Genomic DNA, 18,810 nt, shown 5'->3' with positions numbered 1-18,810 from the left:
TAAAAATATGTTCATTGAGAGAGATTCTAACAGCTGGTTTTGAATAGGTGTTTTAGGAGAGCATAATTGAACACAACAATATATTTCCTTTAAATACTAAAGGAACATGGATATTGTGGGATAATTATAATATTTAAAAGTCAATTTAAATAAATATGTAGTTGTTGATGTTTGAATATCAATAACAGCTCATCTTTATTAAGCATTATACCAACCATTTTATAAAGTGTTGTACATGCATAACTTCATTTAATCCTCAGAGCAAGTCTCATTTGACATTAGCTATATTGCTGATATAATTCCCATTTTCCAGGTGAAGAACAAGAAGCTCAGAGAGGCAACACTGCTCAGAGGCAAACTTACTGAAAGTCACATTATTAGTAAGTAACAGAGTAGGAAATCAAAACTTACTTTTACTTGACACTATTCTAAGCCACTATCTGGAGGTAACGATAATATCAAATAGGTATGTGTGACTAGGAAGAGTAAGTTGCTTGTTTTTCATTTTTAAACTGTTTTGTTTTGGGTTTTTTTGGCCGTACTGTGAGGTATGTGGGATCTTAGTTCCCCATCCAGGGATCAAACCCGGGCCCCTTATATTGGGAGTGTGAAAACCACCAGGGAAGTCCCCATTTTTAAACATTTTTATTGTAAACTTAAACAGGTACAGAAAGTCTTACTGAAAAAATTAGTTTAATGAATTATTATAAGGCAAATCAACTTTGACCTCCCAGCCAGGTGAAGAACTTTGCCAGCCTTTCCAGTAGCCCCATCATGTTCCCCCATCAGAATCATCTCCCCTCCCTCCAAAAGTGACCACTTGTCTGACACTTCCTTGTGTTCGTTAGTTCATCACCCGACGTGCACATCCCTGGACACCAGAGTGGTCTTTTTTTTTTTTTTTTTTTTAATTTTATTTTATTTTTAAACTTTACATAATTGTATTAGTTTTGCCAAATATCAAAATGAATCCGCCACAGGTATACATGTGTTCCCCATCCTGAACCCTCCTCCCTCCTCCCTCCCCATACCATCCCTCTGGGTCGTCCCAGTGCACCAGCCCCAAGCATCCAGTATCGTGCATCGAACCTGGACTGGCAACTCGTTTCATACATGATATTTTACATGTTTCAATGCCATTCTCCCAAATCTTCCCACCCTCTCCCTCTCCCACAGAGTCCATACGACTGTTCTATACATCAGTGTCTCTTTTACCAGCGTGGTCTTGCTATTTTTCTTTTTTAAATTTCTTTGAGTCTGTTAATCTGGCTACCCTTCCATCCCTTTTCCCCATCACTTGTCTGCTGAAGTCCCCAGGACCATCTAGCTTGTTGATTTTCCCACAGTTGGAAATTGCTGATCAGACTTCTGATGCAATTCAGCCTTGTCCTCTATTCTCTCTGTGGGTGGAGGTTTTATCTGAGGTTTATGCATGGGGAGATTTGCCCTGAGAGGGAAAAGTAAGACAGCATGAGCCAGGTAACAGGAAAGTAAGTATAGAACATCTGGAGGGGTAGGATATTATGGTGTGGGTGGCATATAGGGATCCAAAGAGAACCTAACCTGAGATCCAGGGAGGAGCCACTTGGGCCCTGTGCTGAGTGCCAAGCTGAGGCAATAGCATCACAGCAGGCCTCAGTGTGATTCACAAATGAGAGCTGTGCTTTTAAATACAATGGGCTGTGATCAGTTTGGTATGTTTGTTGAGGGGGAGGGTGGTGAGAGCTGGCAAAACTGAAGGACAATAATAACACACAGCCCATCTCAGGAGCAATGCAGGGGACGAACACTGAAATGGGCAGAAGACCACTCCTGGATGTCATCTGTAAGCCCGAGTGAGGATTGTCACTAGATAGTCAGCTCAAGAATCCTTTTCAGCCGGGAAATTCTACAGTCCCTTTCCTGATGCATAAGTTGTCCATTATGTGATGAAATGTATCTAAATGCCTAAACTTTATTAGGATTTGGGGAAGAGCAATTTGCAGAAAATATTACAGATAACCTGAGTCTGTTTCTGGCATCCCATTGATGAGGAATTTAACTTCCTGCTTGAGTTTTTAGGAATGCATGTGTGTTAAGTTGCTTCAGTCATGTCTGACTTTTGTGACCCCGTGGACTGTAGCCCGCCAGGCTCCCCTGTCCATTGGATTTCCCTGGCAAGAATACTAGAGTGGGTACCCATGCCCTCCTCCAGGTTATCTTCCCGACCCAGGGATTGAACCCGTGTCTGTTACATCTGCTGCACTGGCAGGCGGATTCTTTACCACTAGTGAGCGCCACCTCGAAGCCCCCTCCTATATGGTATAAACTTTCCTTTTAGTGGCCAGAGGGCTGTAAGCAATGAATGCAAAGACTTCCTTGGGCTTATTCCCTTATCTATAAAATAATGCTGATCATCCTTAACCCATCCTTTCCGGGGTTGTTGTGAGGATTAAATACTGCTGTGAGAAAAGGTTGGTAAATGTGAGGCCTGACCCAAGTGATAATGTTGAGCTGCTGTTTCAATAGCAGTTCTTCTCATTGTTTTCATTCTTGGGATCAGGAAGAGGGTAAAACAAATCTCAAGGACCTTTAGATCAACCTAAAGGGATTTGTAATTTTTTTTTTTAAGTAGTTATGTTGCTATATAATTGCCAACTAAAAAGTCATTATCTTGGCTGAAGAATCCGAGATGCCATAATCTTTGGTCAGCAAGGCCATCTGTTTCCTACAAACTGAAACATCTTTTCCCTTGATCTGCTGCCTGTTTACCCGTAGATAAGGTCCAAGAAGCAAGAATGACTTAAATTCACTTCCAAATTGAGAAGCATGCCTGACAACCAAGTTGAACAAAGAGTTCTGTCCTAAAACTAAAACACAGACTGTTTACACAGTCAAATGAGTCTCATTGTAAATGTAGAATTCAGTTTGGAGTCCGTGGATTAGAAAAAGCTAGAGAATCCTGAATTCCCTGGGAAACACATCTAGCAGGCAGGGCTGCCTGGATAACAGCAACCAGCCTCGTTTGCATTTCTATATGAAAAGACCAGAAAAACCTTGGCCTGCAAAGGTCCAGTGGGTGGGTACAGAGGGATGGCAGTCGTGCTGATCAGGGAGCAGCCTCTGCTCGGCTCCACTGAGCCCACCTGAGGGCAGAGCAGTCACAGGGTGCTGAATCAAATCCCGATTTCATTGTGAAGTTGGACTTTAAAATCTGGGCAACCCATTCAAAGTTTTTAAAACCAAATGGGACATGCAGATTATATTTGACACAAGAATTTCAGTTCCCTTAAAATGAGATCAAAAATAGTGGTTACAAGGAGTTGGATGAATGTGCTTTCTGTCTAATGACTTAATTGTTAAATCATTTGTATTTTTAAGGGACTGAACTCCAGTTACAGTATGGGGTAGTTTTACCATCAGGTGTACTCAGGCTGCTTTTATGAAGAGAGGGAAGAAGACTTCTGAGAAGCCATTGTTATGAACTGAATGTTTGTTCCTCACCCCTACAAACTCATATTGAATCCCAAAGCCCCAGTGTATTTGGAAGTAGTCTTCAGCAAGTGATTAGGGTTAGATGCGGTCATGAGGGTGTAGCCCTCATGATGGGATTAATAAGACGAGACACCAGAGAGCTTGCTCTCTCTCCCTGTGTGTAAATAAAATAGTCATGTGCTCATACAGTGAGATGGTGGCTGCTTATAAGCCAAGAAGAGGCCTCAGATGAAACCTACCTTGCCAGAACCTTGATCTCAGACTTCCCAGCCTCTCAAACTATGAGAAATAAATGTCTGTTGTCTAAGCCACCCAGCGTGGTATTTTGTTATGGCAGTCTGAGCTGACTGATGTACTGGTGCTGACTGGAGGAGCAGTAGCAGAACGGAGAGTTTGCTCATAGATTAGCAGGACAAGAGTTTATCAGAATAAGAGCCACCTGAGCATTGATTGCACTTGGTATAGATTCAGTTTAAGTACCTTTGTAAAGAACTGACAGCCTGTCATGAAGTTGGGAAGGCAAACTGCTAAGGCGGTCTGCAGCACACACTGGAATTTGGAATGGACATTGGGTTATAAGGAGGTAACTGGTGGCCCCGGGGACCAAGTGTGTGTTCCCTGTTTTGTTGGTTTTCTTAAGTATGTGTTAAAATTTGAGTATCCAGGTTATATCAGAATCACTACTGGATGCCCTAGGACCTAGGTGTTGAATTCTGTGTCTCACTGTGGTTTTGTGTCACCCAATCTTTAATTGATAGCAAGAGAGAGGCAGCAAGTTATCCTGGAATCAGCATAGGTCCTGGAGTTGGGGCCATCCAGGCAGTGATTCTAGCCCTCACCTAGTGACTGCTCATCTTTAAATGGAGATCAGTAACACCGGTCTCTCTTCTGTAGATCAGAGATAATAGACGTAAACACCTAACACCTCCTTGATGGTGCCAGCCTCCTAGACAGTGAGATGGTGTGAGAAGAGAAAACACTGGCTTACCAGGCAGAATCTGATGCTGGTCATCGATTTCTTCTCTAAAATGCCTAGGTTGGTCTGGTCAATTAATACTTCATTTAATATTTAATACTTTCAGTTAATAAGTGTCTCATAAAAGATAATATAGAGCTTCCCAGATGGTTCTAGTGGTAAAGAATCCACCTGCCAGTTCAGGAGACACAAGACACGTGGGTTTGATCCCTGGGTTGGGAAGGTCCCCTGGATGAAAAAGTGGCAACCCACTCCAGTATTCTCAACTGTAAAATCCCATGGACAGATGAGCTTGGTGTGCTACAGTCCATGGAGTTGCCAAGAGTCAGATGCAACTGAGCACCCAAAAGATAATATAAGCCATCTATGCAAAGATGTATGAAGGTACATATTTTTAAATATACCAGAAAAGTCAGTCCCTCTCTAACCCCAGTGCTAAATCACTTCTAAGAATTCTGATCCTGTTTCTAACAAATAACTGGGCTTTTTCATGAATCAAACTCCTCCACTGGGAACATCCAGGACTCTCCTCCTCACCAGCGCTTTCCTCTTGCTAATGTTTACTGCATATGTTGTCTAATATGTCATCTAGCGTTAGAGGAAAGAACTTCATGTCTGGACTCTGCATAATTTTCAAATTTAGGGAGTAAACAGTGGGACCAGGTTATTGTGGGCTCCAGGGCTCCACACATTCAGGAAGTAGGATGACCATTTTAAAAAGTTTGATTTTCCATCTGGCTTACAAAAGATGTCTACATTTCCACCATTTTTACAAAGCCCCAACTTAGGGAAATGACATAAGAGCTGATAGAGGCCCAAAACTGTTAATGGAAAGTTTCAGTTCTATATACAAAGAAGAATTCATGTTTATGCTTCTATTTTTTAACATTGAAAAAGTGTATGACTTCTATAACATGATTATCTGGTTACTCTGTGTAAATTTTTGACACTTTTCAGTTACTTTTCAGTGATTATATACATAAATCCTATGTCTGTGAGGAATATTCTCCTCATTTCCCTGGCACCATCAAATGTGGCAGTATCTGTGAGCAGAAGAGGAACTCTATGTTCTCAACCTCTGTTTCAGGGAAAAGTTTATGAAGCTTGAGTCAGTGAAGAAATGAGTCATTTATCTTCAAATAAAGGTCATATGGAAGTAATTCTACAAATATTTGGTTGTGCATAAATTTAGAAATTTAAACTCAGGCCCTACCCTCACACTAATATTTTACAGGACTCCAAACAGCCCCTAGTATACACTTACCTGGTGTCCCAGCATTCCAAGACAGGAAGTAGATAATATCCTCTGACTTTAAATGCAAGAGGTGGGCAGACTATCTCATTAGCCCTAAAATAAGCAAGGTGAGTTCAGAGTATTTATGGACCTCTTGAGTTTAGAGCAAAAAACCATCATTTGCTACAGAGCTGGATGATACCACACTCTTCATGTGACAGAGTGTCCTAGAGTAGCTCGGTGTGGTGGAAAACCTTTGAAGTCAGACCTCCTTACATTGAATACTGACACATGTACACCTCCAGGCAGGAGAGTAGAAGCATGGAAGAGGCCAAAACTGGAAAGAAAAAAAGGCAGTTTGGAGAAAATGGACGAAGAAGGAAACATTGGAGAAGAAAGCTATTGTTGGTTAATAACCTCAGAGATAAACATTGCATCCACAGAGCAACAGGATGCCACTTCAAAAAAATACTTTTTCAGAGAATTAAAACCAGGTGTTACAGACTAAGAAAAAATTAAAATAGCAGAAATGAAAAACAATGGAAGACACTGAGAGATAAAGTTGAGGAAATTTCCTTAAGAAGCAGAGTAAAAAGATGAAGATGGAAATACAGGAGATGAAAGTTAAACAAGAGGCCCAGTCTAGGAGGCTTATTATCCAAAAATTCTAGATCCTGAAAGAGATACTACTTTTTTAAGGGAGATATTATGGACTGAATTTGTGCATCCCAACCTGATTCATATGTTGAAATTATAAGCTTCAAGATGATGGAATTAGAGTGGAGTTCTCATGAATGGGATTAGCACCCTATTAAAGGGACCCTAGAGACCTGTTTTAAGATTTTTCTGCCATATGAGAACATATGAGAAAGCAGCATTTGAAAACCAGAAACAGCCCTCAGCAGATGCTGAATCTGCTCGTGCCTTGATTTTGGACTTCCACCTTCCATAACTGTGAGAAATAAAGTATGTGTAAGTCACCCAGTATATGTTGTGTTGTTACAGCAGCGTGAGCTAAGATGAGCAGAAAACATAATCAGAAAGTCAAATTTCCCAGTGCCCAGCCCAATGGATGAAAATAAACCCTATACGTTCATGTCATTGTGAAATCTTACAACATGGAAACAGGAAGTTTCTATAAGCTTTCAGCGTGTGGCAGGAGAAGGGGAGAATATGTCTCAAACAGGAACAAGAATCAGGATAACACTGGATTTCTCAATAACACTGAATGTTACAAGACAAGGAGGTGATGCCTTCAAAAGCTAGGGGAAAATGATGTCCCAGCTGAGGATTCTAGATCCAGCCACACTACCAGTTAAGTGTGTGTGTGTGTGTGTATATATATGGTGGGGGGTGGGGGTGTAAATTAAGACATTTCCAAATAAACAAGGTCTCAGATTTACCTCCCATGAATGTTTTGTAAGAAGCTCCTGAAGGATGTTTTCTACCAAAGTAGAATAACCAAGAAAGGAAGCAGGAGTTCTCCAAATGGTGGTGAAAAGAGATCCCAAAGTAAGGTAACAGTTTGTAGCTGACTTAGAGCATGACCAGACTGGACCAGGCCAAAGCAGGTCAGAGGCTTGGGGAACAGATTCTTCAGGAAGATGAAACTGATAGACAACATGTGTGTTTGAACATAGAGGAAGGAGGTTGATGTATCTGAGGAATATAGGAGAGTCAGACAGAAAAATAACCATTGTACATATGACCCATAAGATTCTGAGTGGTACTTAATTATAATGCCAATATGATTATATTGGAAGAATGGAAAAACAGGAAGGATATATGGGAGGGAATGTAAGTTTGGTGGGGGGAGAAGGTGAATGACCACTTTCAGATCAGATCAGTCACTCAGTCGTGTCCAACTCTTTGCGACCCCATGAATCACAGCACGCCAGGCCTCCCTGTCCATCACCAACTCCCGGAGTTCACTGAGACTCACGTCCATCGAGTCAGTGATGCCATCCAGCCATCTCATCCTCTGTCGTCCCCTTCTCCTCTTGCCCCCAATCCCTCCCAGCATCAGAGTCTTTTCCAATGAGTCAACTCTTCACATGAGGTGGCCAAAGTACTGGAGTTTCAGCTTTAGCATCATTTCTTCCAAAGAGATCCCAGGGCTGATCTCCTTCAGAATGGACTGGTTGGATCTCTTTGCAGTCCAAGGGACTCTCAAGAGTCTTCTCCAACACCACAGTTCAAAAGCATCAATTCTTCGGCACTCAGCCTTCTTCACAGTCCAACTCTCACATCCATACATGACCACAGGAAAAACCATAGCCTTGACTAGACGAACCTTTGTTGGCAAAGTAATGTCTCTGCTTTTGAATATGCTATCTAGGTTGGTCATAACTTGGCTTCCAAGGAGTAAGCGTCTTTTAATTTTATGGCTGCAGTCACCATCTGCAGTGATTTTGGAGCCCAGAAAAATAAAGTCTGACACTGTTTCCACTGTTTCCCCATCTATTTCCCATGAAGTGATGGGACCGGATGCCATGATCTTCGTTTTCTGAATGTTGAGCTTTAAGCCAAGTTTTTCACTCTCCACTTTCACTTTCATCAAGAGGCTTTTGAGTTCCTCTTCACTTTCTGCCATAAGGGTGGTGTCATCTGCATATCTGAGGTTATTGATATTTCTCCTGGCAATCTTGATTCCAGCTTGTGTTTCTTCCAGTCCAGCATTTCTCATGATGTACTCTGCATATAAGTTTAATAAACAGGGTGACAATATACAGCCTTGACAAACTCCTTTTCCTATTTGGAACCAGTCTGTTGTTCCATGTCCAGTTAATAGCTAAAACTAGAAAAAGAAAATCAAGGAGTAGCAATATAAGTGGATTCTCAGGTGGCTCAGTGGTGAAGAATCCACTTGCCAATGCAGGAGACATAGGTTTGATCCCTGGGTTGGGAAGATGCCCTGGAGGAGGAAATGACCTACTCAGGTATTCTTGCATGGAAAACCCCATAGACAAGAGCCTGGTGGGCTATAGTCCATAGGCTTACAAAGAGTTGGACACAACTGAGCAGCTGAGCATGCATTTGAATAGTAATATTTTCCAAGTCAAATTCCCCAGGTGTGGTCATTGTATTAGGGATGACATGATGTCTGCAACTAATTGTCAAATACCACAGAGAGAAAGAGAGAAGAGGACAGAGAGAGAAAGAAACGTGAATCTAGATGAGAATATTTGGGTGTTCATTTTACTCTCTGAAATTTTTCTGAAGGTTTGAAATTTTTTCAAAGTAAAAACTGGGAGATGAGTAGCACCATACTTAGATATTTAGAAGTAGGTAGTCACACTTAACAATTAGCTTATAAGTTTTACAAGTTTGCCTGTGGGAATGGGAAGTTAGCATGTTGAAAGGGTGGGAGGATGAACCCTGATGTTTTTTATAACTAGCTTTGAACTGTTGAATTCAGACATGTACATTTTTTATAAAAAAAAGAAAAATGTTAAATTTAAAAAGTCAATACATATTAAGGAGAAACTAAAAATCAGTAAAACAAAAACTTAAAAAGAAACTTTTTTATGGAGAGCATAGAAATGTATCTCATGCTCTTAGATTGGAAAAATTAATATTGTTAAAATTAATTGTTACCAAAGCAATCTACAGATTTAATGTGATCCCTATCAAATTACCTAGGAGGTTTTTCAAAGAACTACAGCAAATAAGCCCCACATTTATATGGAACCACAAATGACCCAAAATTGACAAAAGAATCCTAAAGAAAAAGAGCAAAGCTGAAGGCAAAACACTCCCAGACTTCTGATAATATAGCAAAGCCACAGTAATCAAAACAATGTGGTATGGGCACCAAAAAAAAGACATATGGATCAATGTAACAGACTAGAGAGTCCAGTCAATTAATCTTTGACACAGGAGGCAAGAGTATACAATGGACAAAAATGACAATCTCTTTGGCAAGTGGTATTGAGAAAGTAGGACAGCATCATGTAAATTAGTGAAGTTTGAATGAAGTTTCACATCATACCAAAAAATGAATTCAAAATATCTTAAAGAATTAAATATAAGACATGACACCATAAAACTCCTAGAAGAGAACATAGGCAAAACATTCTCTGACATAACTAGGTCAGTCTCCTAAGGCAATAGAAATAAAAGCAAAAATAAACAAAACAAAATTATAAGCTGTTACACAACAAAGGAAACCATAAGCAAAACAAACAAACAAAAAACAACTTATAGACTGGGAGAAAATATTTGCAAATGATGCAACTGACAAGGAATTAATCTGCAAAATATACAAACAGTTCATACAACTCAATATCAAAGAAACAACAGAATCAAAAAATTAGCAGAAAGCCTAAATAGATACTTCTCCAAAGAAGGCATCCTGATGACAAATAGGCACTTGAAAAGATGCTCCACATTTCTAATTACTGAGAAATGCAAATCAAAACCACAGTGAGGTACCAGCTCACACTGTTCATCAAAAAGTCTATAAACAATAAATGCTGGAGAATGTATAGAGAAAAGGGAACCCTCCTACACTGTTGGTGGGAATGTAAATTGGTGCAGCCACTATGGAGAACAGTAGGAAGATTCTTTAAAAAAAAAAAATGGAACTACTATATGATCCAGCAGTCCCACTCCTGGGCATACATATATCCAGAGAAAACTAGTTTGGAAAGATACATGCACCCCAATGTTAATAGCAACACTGTTTAAAATAGTCAAGACATAAATATCCTAAATATTCATCAACAGAGAAATGGATAAAGAAGATGTGGTATGTATATACAGTGGAATATTCAGTTCAGTTCAGTCACTCAGTCATGTCCAACTTTTTGCGACCCCATGAATCGCAGCATGCCAGGCCTCCCTGTCCATCACCATCTCCCAGACTTCACTCAAACTCACATCCATCGAATCGGTGATGCCATCCAGCCATCTCATCCTCTGTCGTCCCCTTTTCCTCCTGCCCCCAATCCCTCCCAGCATCAGAGTCTTTTCTAATGAGTCAACTTTTCTCATGAGGTGGCCAAAATACTGGAGTTTCAGCTTTAGCATCATTCCTTCCAAAGAACACCCATGACTGATCTCCTTTAGGATGGACTGGTTGGATCTCCTTACAGTCCAAGGGACTCTCAAGAGTCTTATCCAACACCACAGTTCAAAAGCATCAATTCTTTGGCACTCAGCTTTCTTCACAGTCCAACTCTTACATCCATATATGACCACTGGGAAAACCATAGCCTTGACTAGACGGACCTTTGTTGCCAAAGTAATGTCTCTGCTTTTCAATATGCTGTCTAGGTTGGTCATAACTTTGCTTCCAAGGAGTAAGCGTCTTTTAATTTCATGGCTGCAGTCACCATCTGCAGTGATTTTGGAGCCCAAAAAAAATAAAGTCTGACACCGTTTCCACTGTTTCCCCATCTATTTCCCATGAAGTGATGGGACCGGATGCCATCATCTCAGTTTTTTGATTGTTTAGTTTTAAGCCAGCTTTTTCCCTCTCCTTTTTCACTTTTGTCAAGAGGTTCTTTAGTTCCTCTTTGCTTTCTGCCATAAGAGTGGTGTCATCTGCATATCTGAGGTTATTGATATTTCTCCCGGCAATCTTGATTCCAGCTTGTGCTTCTTCCAGTCCAGCATTTCTCATGATGTACTCTGCATATAAGTTAAATAAACAGGGTGACAATATACAGCCTTGACGTACTCCTTTTCCTATTTGGAACCAGTCTGTTGATCCATGTCCAGTTCTAACTGTTGCTTCCTGACCTGCATATAGGTTTCTCAAGAGGCAAGTCAGGTGGTCTGGTATTCCGATCTCTTTCAGAATTTTCCACAGTTTATTGTGATCCACACAGTCAAAGGCTTTGGCATATTACACAGCTGTTAAAAATGAAATAATGCCATTTGCAGCAACATAGATGGATACAGAGATTGTCATACTGAGTGAAGTAAGTCAGAGAAAGACAAATATAATATCACTTACATGTGGAATCTTTAAAAAGTGTACAAACGTCCATCAACAGATGAATAGATAAAGAAGATGTGGTACATGTATAAAATGGAATACTACTCAGCCATATAAAAGAATGAAATGATAACATTTGCAGCAACATGGTTGGACCTAGAGGTTATCACACTAAGTGAAGTAAGTCAGAGAAAGACAAGTATCATATGCTATCAGTTATACATGGAATCTAAAATATGATATAAATAAACTTATTTACAAAACAGAAACAGATTCACAGACACAAGAAACAAACATATGGTTACTGAAGGGGAAAGGGCCTGGGAGGAATAAATTAGGAATTTTGGGTTAACATATACATACTGCTATCTGTAAAATAGATAATCCATAAGGACCTACTGTATAACACAGGGAACTTATAACACAGTGTCTTATAATGAACTATATTGGGAAAGAATATAAAAAAGAATATATATATATATATATATGTGTGTAACAATAAATTTGCTGTAGCAGAAACTAATGCAACATTGTAAATCAACTATACTTCAATTTTTTTTTAAAAAAGGTAAAACAGCTTTTGTGCATACAAACTATATGGGAAATACAACAGACAAAATGTTATCCACAACAAAAGGAAGAAAACATTTAGGAATAACTTTAATATGGAATGTGCAAGTTTTCTATGATGACTAGCCCTCTACTGAGCAACATGGATGAATTCTTGAATGGACAGCCATGTCTTATTCCTGGGTAGGATGATTAAATATTGTAGAGATATAAGTTGTCCCTAAAGTACACAATCTCAATCAAAACCCCAACAAAATGATTTTATGGCTCATTTGTATAAGAATATAACAGAAATATTAGAAAGAAAATGGATAATGAATGACTCAACCAATTTTTTATTTATTTTTATTGAAGAAAAACTGCTTTACAGAATTTTGCTGTTTTCTGTCAAACCTCACCATGAATCAGCCATAGGTATACATATATCCCCTCCCTTTTGAACCTCCCTCCCATCTCCCTCCCCACCCCAGCCTTCTAGGTTGATACAGAGCCCCTGTGTGAGTTTCCTGAGCCATACAGTAAATTCCTGTTGGCTATCTATTTTACATATGGTAAGGTAAGTTTCCATGTTACTCTTTCCATTCATCTCACCCTGTCCTCCCCTCTCCCCATGTCCATAAGTCTATTCTCTATGTCTGTTTCTCCATTGCTGCCCTGTAAATAAATTCTTCAGTACCATTTTTCTAGATTCTGTATATATGCGTTAGAATATGATATTTATCTTTCTCTTTCTGATTCACTTCACTTTATGTAATAGATTCTAGGTTCATCTACCTCATTAGAACTGCCTCAAATGTGTCCCTTTTATGGCTGAGTAATATTCCATTGTGTATATGTACCACAACTTCTTTATCCATTCATCTGTCAGTGGACATCTAGGTTGCTTCCATGTTCCAGCTATTGTAAATAGTGCTGCAGTGAACAATGGGATGCAGGTGTCTCTTTCAATTTTGGTTTCTTCAGGGTCATATGCTGGTTTTATTCCTAGTGTTTTAAGGAATCTCCATACTGTCTTCCATAGTGGCTGTATCAATGTACATTCCCACCAATGGTGCAACAGTGTTCCCTTTTCTCCACACCCTCTCCAGCATTTACTGTTTGTGGACTTTTTGATGATGGCCATTCTGACTGGTATGTGGTAATATCTCATTGTAGTTTTGATTTGCATTTCTCTAATAATGAGCGATGTTGAGCATCTTTTCATATGTTTGTTAGCCATCTGTATGTCTTCTTTGGCAAAATGTCTGTTTAGGCCTTTTTCCCACTTTTTGATTGGATTGTTTGTTTTCTGGTATTGAATTGTATGAGTAGCTTGTATATTTTGGAAATTAATCCTTTGTCTGTTGTTTCATTTGCTATTATTGTCTCCCATTCTGAGGGTTGTCTTTTCACCTTGCTTATAGTTTCCTTTGATGTGCAAAAGCTTTTAAGTTTAATCAGGTCCCACTTGTTTACTTTTGTTTTTATTTCCATTACCCTAGGAGGTGGGTCACAGAGGATTTTGCTTTATGTCAACACATGTTCTGCCTATGTTTTCCTCTAAGAGTTTTATAGTTTCTGGTCTTGCATTTAGGTCTTTAACCTATTTTGAGTTTATCTTTGTGTTCATCCAGTTTTTAAAATACATTAAAAAGCTACAGAAAATTGAAACTTGGCATAGGCACTGTAAACATAAAAGGTCAACAGAAGCAAACAAACTATCCGTCCAAGTACATGATAAATAGCATGTGATAAAGATGCCCTTTCCCCTAGGCATGTGTGTGCATGTGGGTGAGAGAGGAGAAATGGATAACTGAGGCAACTGGCTACCTTCATATAGACCCCACCCTGCATAAGAAAAGATCCACAGAGTGGCCCCACCTCATTTGCTTACATGCATGTATATCTCAGCCACATCAAAGGTGTAAAGTGAAAACTAAAACAAAATCCATTAAATAAAGGAGTTAACCTTCTATTCCTGGCCAATTGCCATGCCCCGCCATGAGCATCATCCTCGATTTCAGCCTCTCTTACAACATCACTTTTAATTAACTACATTTTATTTCTTCTGCACCTTAAATATGTCCAGCATCCATCTCCAGTCTGTCTCCCCTGCAAAGCCTTCCAACATGTTGCCTTAGTTCAGCACGTAGGATCCCACTTGGTGTCTGACTTCTAACATGGTCTGAGTCTAATCCATATTTCATGGAGCAATAGTTCTAAAACCAGATACGACCTTTTTAATCCCACGTTCACTTCCTTGACTCCTCGCTGCTCTCAGGACCAAGTCCAGCGGCTTGTCTTTGGCCACAGGGCCCTTCATGTTCCAGCCCCTTCTTTCTCTGGCATCATCTCTCCTGCTATCTCTGTATCATCCCCCAAATAGTGAACTGCTTAGTTTCTAGAATTCGCCAACCTTTTCCTCCAAACCTTCTTATAGCACTGTTCTTTTCATAGCACTGCTGTTCAGGTCTGGGAGCCTCCCCCCCTGATATCATGGACTTTGTTAATGAAAGCCTTGTATTTACCTGACCATCTCTCCACAGGAAGAAAGTTTTGTGGGTTCAGGCATCATGTCTGTCTTATCCATTTTAGATCCCCCAGAATTTAGTATTATACTTAGAACATAGTAGGAATTCACTAAGTATTTGGTGAATGAATTGAACCGTGCTTGTATAAATCAGTTTTTCTCAATAAAAAGCGCAAAAAACAAACAAACAAAAACAAAACATTATGTAATTGATAGTTAATGGCAAAGTTTTACCAACTGACATTAATAGAAGCCTGGGCTGTACCTGAGCCAGCGCTGCTCAGTGCTGTAAACAGCATGGGCTGTTCACAAAATTACAGATTGCTGTTCCAGGACAGTCTCCTCTGACTTCTAGGTATTTTCAACAATGCCAGCTGCTCAGACCCCCTGAGGTTTGGAGTTGGGGCTGGAGGTCCAAAGTGGGGAGAAATCCCATCTCTGATCCTCTTTTGCTTCCTGCTTCTAGATCCTTCAGCTGAAGTTGCTTCAGACTCATCTTGTTCACAATGCTCAACTTTCTGCAGTAGAAATGGGATCTTAGAAATTTGAAAAATATTTTCCATGTAAGTACCAGTTTATTTTCTCAAGGTCATGTGATTGATGAAAACCTGGTACTTTCTAGTAAAAATGGGTGGGGGCTTCAGGTTAAGGGAGTTGTCAACTAGCTGAAAGACCTCCTGAGGGCCAGGACAACCCAGGTCTGTGGGCAAGCGTGTCCCCCGTGGGCACTCAGGTGGACTGGGTGAATTGCTTGACTGAGGTCTTTTCCTCCTCAGCTCTGAAGTTAATCTGGTGTTCTGTCAATTCCAGTTGGTCTAGGGTCATCTTGCTTCATCTCTTTATAAATACAAAGTCTTTGTGATTTAATACTTTAAAGAATCATGAGGCAATAACACTGAATAGGAAGAAACTATTTTAAGTCCCTCAGCATTTGTGCTCCACTTGGAGAAAAATGGTAAAGCTTCTGTAACTGGTGGCTTCTGCCTCTGTTCTTCTGGATGGCTTTTCAAACTTTGTCTGCAAAAGAAAGTTTGTTGTTGTTGTTCAGTCACTCAGTTATGTCTGACTCTTTATAACCCCATGAACTGCAGCACGTCAGGCTACCCCGTCCTTCACAATCTCCTGGAGTTTGCTCAAACTCATGTGCATTGAGTCAGTGATACCATCCAACCTTCTCATCCTCTGTCACCCCCTTCTTCTCTTGCCCTCAATCTTTCCCAGCATCTGGGTCTTTTCCAATGAGTTGGCTCTTCCCATCAGGTTGCCAAAGTATTGGATCTTCAGCATCAGTCCTTCCAAAGTATATTCAGGGTTGATTTCCTTTAGGATTGATTGGTTTGATTTCCTTGCTGCCCAAGGGACTCTCAGGAGTCTTCTCCAGTACTGCATCCAACAGCCAATATCCATTGGCCAGTGAAGGTGTACACACTCAACAAGGATCAACAGTGGGATAACCAGGGTGCTTAGCATGTCTTCCAGCTGTGTGGAGCTACTCAAGGGCAGGTCCCTGCTAGTCAGGGCCTGACCAATGTGGTCCATGGGGAAGGGAATGGCAAACTACTTTAGTATTCTTGCCTTGAGAACCCCATGGACAATATGAAAAGGCAAAAAGATATGACAATGAAAGATGAGCCCCCAGGTTGGTAGGTGTCCAATATGCTACTGGGGAAGAGCAGAGAAATAGCTCCAGAAAGAATGAATAAGCAGAACTAAAGTGGAAATTATGCCCAGTTGTGGATGTGTCTGGTGGTGAAAGTAAAGTCCCATGCTGTAAAGAACAATACTACATAGGAACCAGGAATTTTAGGTCCATGAGTCAAGGTAAATTGGATGCGGTCAAACAGGAGATGGCAAGAGTGAATATCGATCGACATTTTCGGAATCAGTGAACTAAAATGGATAGCAATGGGTGAGTTTAATTCAGATGGCCATTATACTGTGGGAAAGAATCCTTTAGAAGGAAAGGAGTAGCCCTCATAGTCAGTAGAAGAGTCTGACATGCAGCACTTGGGTGCAGTATCAAAAACGACAGAATGATGTCCATTCATTTCCAAAGCAAACCTTTCAATATCACAGTAATCTGAGTCTATGCCCCAACCATCATGCTGAAGAAGCTGAAGTTGAACGATGCTATGAAGACCTACAAAGACCTCCTAGAACTAAGACCAGAAAAAGATGTCCTTTTCCTCATAGGGGGCGGGAATGCAAAAGTAGGAAGTCAAGAGATACCTGGAGTAACAGCCAAGTTTGGCTTTGGAGTAGAAAATGAAGCAGGGCAAAGACTAACAGAGTTTTGCCAAGAGAACGCACTGTTCACAGCAAACACCCTCTTCCAACAAAACAAGAGATGACTCTACACATGGACATCACCAGATGGTCAATTCCAAAATCAGATTGATTGTATTCTTTGCAGCTGAAGATGGAGAAGCTCTATACAGTCAGCAAAAATAAGACCAGGAGCTGACTGTGGCTCAGATCATCAGCTCCTTATTGCAAAATTCAAGCTCAAATTGAAGAAAGTAGGGAAAACCACTAGGCCACTCAGGTATGACCTAAATCAAATCCCTTATGATTATACAGTGAGGTGATGTATATGATTATACAGAGGTGATGAATAGATTCAAGGGGCTAGATCTGGTAGACAGAGTGCCTGAAGAACTATAGATGGAGGTTTGTAACTTGTACAGGAGGCAGTGACTAAAGGAGGCGGTGACAAAAGCCATTCCCAAAAAAAGAAATGCAGGAAGGCAAGTGGTTGTCTGAGGAGGGTTTACAAATAGCTGAGAGAAGAAGAGAAACAAAAGGCAAAGAGAAAGAGAAAGATACCCCCAACTGAATGCCGAGTTCCAAAGAATAGCAAGGAGAGATAAGAAAGCCTTCCTCAGTGATCATGCAAAGAAATAGAGGAAAGCAACAGAATGGGAAAGACTAGAGATCTCGTCAAGAAAATTAGAGATACCAAGGGAACAGTTCATGCAAAGAGGGGCACAATAAAGGACAGAAATGGCAAGAACCTACCAGAAGCAGATTAAGAAGAGGTGGCAAGAATACACAAAAGAACTGTACAAAAAAGCTCTTAATGACCCATATAACCACAGTGGTGGGGTCACTCACCTAGAACCAGACATTCTGGAATGTGAAGACAAGTGGACCTGAGGAAGCATTACTGCAAACAAACCTAGTGGAGGTGATGGAATTACAGCTGAGAGATTTCTAACCCTAAAAGAAAGGTTAAAAAGAACAAAAAAAATCCCCATTAACTTAGTATGTGAGGATCGCAACATGTTGTGGGTTTGCCTGTTAAATTATTTACTCCTTTGGGATTTAGTCTAGCTGTCTTGATGGGCTGGCAGGAGACTTCTTGCAGAAAGGTTTCAAATGGATTTAGAATTTAACTCTAACTCATGTGCAGTCAGCGATTTGAGAAGGAAGCACCGAACATCTACACCAGATGTGAGGGTCATCCCTTCAGCCTCATTCATGGCTTAGTCCCTTAGTAATAAAAAGTTCCTTTAGTGTCTTGGAGACAGATATACAAGTTACAATGGACTAAACGGAATGAAACAGAGCAAGTAGACCATTTGGGGGTCATCTCTCCTGAAGCCAAAAACCTCATCATAAACAATTTGTAGAGGATCGGTTGGGAGAGAATAACTGATGATAACAGTTTTGAATTTTATTAAAAGTGTTGCCTCCATTTCTGTGACAAGATTATTATTAATTCCCATGAAGCAGGGAGGACTCTGGCTCACGAATCAAATATGTGATTTCTAGAGACTGAGTTTACACCCTTTTGTTACTATGTATTAGAGCCAAGCTTTTTTCCTACTTGGAAACCTTAACCACCCTGAACAGATACCAATTTTCCCCTCGCATGATCTTTAGGAATGGCTTACCACAGGACCTTTGATAACTAGAAATACTTAGCAGTTCCTTTTCATTATGAGTTTGTTTTGTTTTCTTTTCTAAATAAAGGAAATGCCCTGGAGTTAACCTTCCTTCATCAGACCAAAACATAGAAGATAGAAAAATACTGTCTTCCCTTAGTCACAGTGGTAAACAGTTGCTTTTGGCTGCTCAGCATCTGTTCTCCATATTTAATG

This window comes from Bubalus kerabau, chromosome 2 (assembly GCF_029407905.1).
Source record: "Bubalus kerabau isolate K-KA32 ecotype Philippines breed swamp buffalo chromosome 2, PCC_UOA_SB_1v2, whole genome shotgun sequence".
Classification (NCBI taxonomy): Eukaryota; Metazoa; Chordata; class Mammalia; order Artiodactyla; family Bovidae; genus Bubalus; species Bubalus kerabau.
Note: the sequence above shows the minus strand (reverse complement) of the source record.